At 44.3% G+C, this 4511-nt stretch overlaps 1 long non-coding RNA gene across 1 annotated transcript; it reads right to left on the bottom strand.

Annotated features, from left to right (window-relative positions):
• Window positions 1–1859: 1859 nt before the first annotated feature.
• On the bottom strand, window positions 1860–3603 carry LOC148685771 (uncharacterized). The gene is made up of 2 exons (XR_015950075.1): window positions 3475–3603; window positions 1860–2919 (listed from the first exon to the last, which is right to left on the bottom strand). It is a non-coding gene; the product is annotated as an uncharacterized LOC148685771 (long non-coding RNA).
• Between the last annotated feature and the right edge of the window lie 908 nt (window positions 3604–4511).

The raw sequence follows: 4511 nt of genomic DNA, 5'->3' as shown, positions 1-4511 counted from the left end.
GGCTGGGGCTGGTGATTGTGCCTTTTATGGCACCTCCCGTATCTAGTTTAGGAGGCCAGGTCCAAGCAAGAAGCAGAGCTAGAAGCCAGAGTGAGAAAGCAGCTGAAGGACAGAAGGCCTGCTGTTCAAAGCCCTTTAATAAAAAGTATTTCTTGTTCAACTTCTCCAGCGGGCTCATCATTCAACAGAGAACATTACAGCGGCCAACAGCATCGCGGGGCCTGCAGGCTTGCCCACCACTGTGATGAGCTATTAAGGGAAGGAAGCACGAATGAAACTGAGCAGAAGTTGAAGTGACCAGCAAATCCACGGCGTGAGGCCAAGGAAACAGAATAAAAAATGGAATTCCTCCCGCTGGTTTCGTACCACACAGTGCCCCTTAATGAAGGTCCGTCACAAAGTGCCAATTGTTCCTCAACTTTGAGAAAGAAGGCTGTCGTCTCCAGACCCAAACTCCTGACATCTGGAAAGCTGATCACAAAGCCCACGACTCCGTGCCCGAGGGATGCCAGTCCCTAAACTTTGGTGCATAAAATGCCTGCATCCTTTCAGAGAAGAGCAGTGTGGAAAGAGAAGCAAAGGTGCATTACCTCAGAAATGGTCCCTAGACCTGCTGAGGTACCAGACACCAAAACCCTCCGGGTTCCTTGGAATGAGGCCTGCTCCCTCCTGCTTTATTACCAAAGTGACACGTGAGCCTAAATTGCCTCAGAAGCTGCTCCGTTCCGAACTCCTCATGCAGAGCTGGTAATGGAGCCTTTTGTAGCTCTTGGCAGCGGAAAATAAAGTTTACTCACGGAGCAAAAATTTCTCCATGCTGTTAAGCACAGAGAAATCAGCTCACGATTCGTCAGCTAATGTTTTCACAGCCCCTTTCTGCCGTCATTCTTTTTTTTTTTTTTTTTTGCGGAGACACAGAGCATGATACAGTCGATAAGTGTTTTCTAATGTTTAATTATTTTCGTATTTATGGTGTGAAAGTACTGGGGGGGCCACTGCCCCGCTGATCTTGCGATAGCATTAATTGCTCTGTGTGGGAGCCATGATGGAGTGGTTCGAGAACGGGCGTAAGCCTCAGAGACTTAGAATCATAGAATCATAGAGTTGGAAGAGACCACAAGGGCCATCCAGTCCAACCCCCTGCCAAGCAGGAAATTGGCATTCCTCATCTACGAGAGGGTGGCCAGTTTCCTCTCAAGGATCGGTGCCGGGATTTTACTGGTTTCATAAAATGGCGGGTCCGCATTGCCAGCAAGAACGGACTAGTTATTGTCTCCCTGGCAAAGATTTGTGAGACACTCCTGTCTTGCACTGCCTCCCGCAGTTTGGTCAAACTCATGTTGGTAGCTTCAAGAACACTGTCCAACCATCTCGTCCTCTGTCGTCCCCTTCTCCTAGTGCCCTCCATCTTTCCCAACATCAGGGTCTTTTCCAGGGAGTCTTCTCTTCTCATGAGGTGGCCAAAGTATTGGAGCCTCAGCTTCAGGATCTGTCCTTCCAGTGAGCACTTAGGGCTGATTTCCTTAAGAATGGATAGGTTTGATCTTCTTGCAGTCCATAGGACTCTCAAGAGTCTCCTCCAGTACCATAATTCAAAAGCATCAATTCTTCGGCGATCAGCCTTCTTTATGGTCCAGCTCTCACTTCCATACATCACTACTGGGAAAACCATAGCTTTAAGTATACGGACCTTTGTCGGCAAGGGCTTTAAAATAAGACTAGACAATTCATGGAAGAAGAAGGGGCTCTCGATGGCTGCTATTAGTTTTGAGAAATGTGAACTCAAAATGCCGATGAGTTTTCTTGAGAACTGTTATTTTTTTTAAAAATCCCACAAAAATCGCAAATTACCACAGAAATATGAAGAAGTAAATTTTAATAGTACAACAAAACAAAACAACAACATCACAACCGGCTAGTCAATATAAAACCAAATTTACAGTGGTGCCTCAACTTACGAATTTAATCCATTCCGAAGGCACCTTCGTAGGTCGAAAAATTCATAAGTCGAAAAACGCCATTGGGAACAAGATTTCCCATAGGAATGCATTGGAAACGGAAAAAATCGTAAGTCGAAGCTACCCTATCTAAAAATTCATAAGCCGAAAAATCCCTAACTTAAACCGCCGCATCCTTTCGGATGTCGAGACATTCGTAAGCGCACAGCCATTAGCCCCATTCGTAAGTCGAAAAATTCGGTTGTCGAGTCGTTCGTAAGTCGAGGTACCACTGTACTGGAATAGTAGCTAGAATAGAGATAGGCTAGTAACCATTCAAACAAGAAACATACAGTGGTACCTCTAATTATGAATAACTCTACTTACGAGTGTTTCTACTTACGAACGGAGCTCCGTCCGCCATCTTGGATGCGGTTTAGATAGGATTTTTTCTACTTACAAATTTTTAGATAGGGTTGCTTCGACTTACAAATTTTTTCTCCCAATGCATTTCTACGGGATTTGACTTACAATTTTTTGCATTAAATTCGTACGTAGAGGTACCACTGTACTAAGGTGCCATGTGCAAGTCAAGACCTGGAAATTCTGTGAACATGGAATGGATAAAAGTACAACTGTATCTAAAGAAATGCACAGTAAACATTATATAGACTAGATTAATGAACCGTTCAACAAGTATAGCGTGAGTCCAAACACGGAACGGCAACCCCTTGCCGCCACAACGGTGAGGGTAGCTCAAAGGAGAATATGAAAAATGTTCAAAGCCGCTTATCAAAGATGAACTGGATGGAATGTTCTTCAAAGGGTCCTGAGTTGGAAACACAAAGCCGTGTACATGGATCAATCACAGGAAGGCGAATCAAAGCCACCACCCTGATGGGAATAACGCAGGTGGGCAAAAATAAGACCTGTTTTCCGGATATATTACAGGTTCTGCTACACGCTTCATCAGTCCAAAGAGCTGCATGGTACAAATAACACTCCAATTACAATGTGTGGTAAGCCAAAGAAATTATAAAACATCTATCTCATACTATATCTTACCCAATCATACAAAGCAGTTTACTCAGGATAAAGGAGATATTCACAGGCACAGCTAGTGTTCAAACTCATATCAAGCAGTTAAATACAGTGCAGGTGTATAGAATCAATCGTCAGATGGTTAAAGGTAGAGCATCACTTTTATGTTACCACTAATATACATACATATTAAACTCATACATAACATCCCAAATCAAACTCAGTATTCAAACCCTTTGGATGCATTGTGCCTAGCTGAAATATTAATTTATATTTCTTTTACAAGACTCTTCTTATATCTACGGTTCTAAAAGGTTGTTTTTTAAGAGTCCGCAAAATAAAGAAACACAGATCATTCTCTGTATGGGTTCATAGCTGTCAACTTCTCCCCCTTTTTTTTAAGGGAAATTCCCTTATTCCGAATAGGATTCCTCACGAGAAAAGGGAAAACTTGACAGCTGTGGTATGGGTTGCTTGCTGGAAATGCTGGACTTACCCTCCTCTGCCTTTAAGATTCTTTTTAGGAACGTTAATCTCACAAGCGGTGTATGGAGAAGACGTTTGGGGTTGGAGCAATGCTGTCAGGCTGGAAACCATTCAAAATTTCTCTCCGAACCTCCCCCACGGCACTCCCGATGTCATGGTGAGTCACTGCCCTTCCATGCTAAATCACACGCCATATTGCAATTATCAAACCATCGCAGGTGGGTGGGAAACCCAGCAGCCCGGGCCCATCACTTCATCTCGCAACAGCAAATTTCACAAGTTAATTATGTGTTGTGTGAAGACATTGTTTGCTTTGGGAACCGTCTCCAGATAAGCAAGGGCCAAGGCCATAATTTTTATTGCTGGGCTGGATGTTCAGGAAAAGATGTTCCTCTGGGAAACAGGGGGGCAAAGCTTCCTCCCCTCTTTTGGGAAGAGGCGAATATTGGGGCAGGGGGGGGGGGCAATACTCAATGACACTCTTGCAGCCTCCCTTGGGTCACTATTTCTGTTGTCCCCTGACATCCCAGGACGGAGCTGTGTCATGATGCAGTCTTCTTCCAGGACATGGTGGGGAAATGCAGATAGTTTCTGCTAGGCTGAGGAGCCAAAGGGAAAGGCTGGTGACTTTCAAGCCCTCCTGCTTTAAAAAGACCCCTCAAATCCATTCTAGCCTCTCATCTGGGGCTGTAAAAATGAGAAGCATTATTTTAACTTTTAAAAATATTTTTATGTGCACCCATATAATTCCGTATAGTTAAAGCTATGGTTTTCCCAGTAGTGATGTATGGAAGTGAGAGCTGGACCATAAAGAAGGCTGATCGCCGAAGAATTGATGCTTTTGAATTATGGTGCTGGAGGAGACTCTTGAGAGTCCTATGGACTGCAAGAAGATCAAACCTCTCCATTCAGAAGGAAATCAGCCCTGAGTGTTCACTGGAAGGACAGATCCTGAAGCTGAGACCCTGATGTTGGGAAAGATGGAGGGCACAAGGAGAAGGGGACAACAGAGGACGAGGTGGTTGGACAGTGTTCTCAAAGCTACCA

Source organism: Zootoca vivipara, chromosome 5 (genome assembly GCF_965207765.1).
Source record: "Zootoca vivipara chromosome 5, rZooViv2.hap1.1, whole genome shotgun sequence".
Classification (NCBI taxonomy): domain Eukaryota; kingdom Metazoa; phylum Chordata; class Lepidosauria; order Squamata; family Lacertidae; genus Zootoca; species Zootoca vivipara.
Note: the sequence above shows the minus strand (reverse complement) of the source record. Positions and strands in the feature narration are given on the sequence as shown.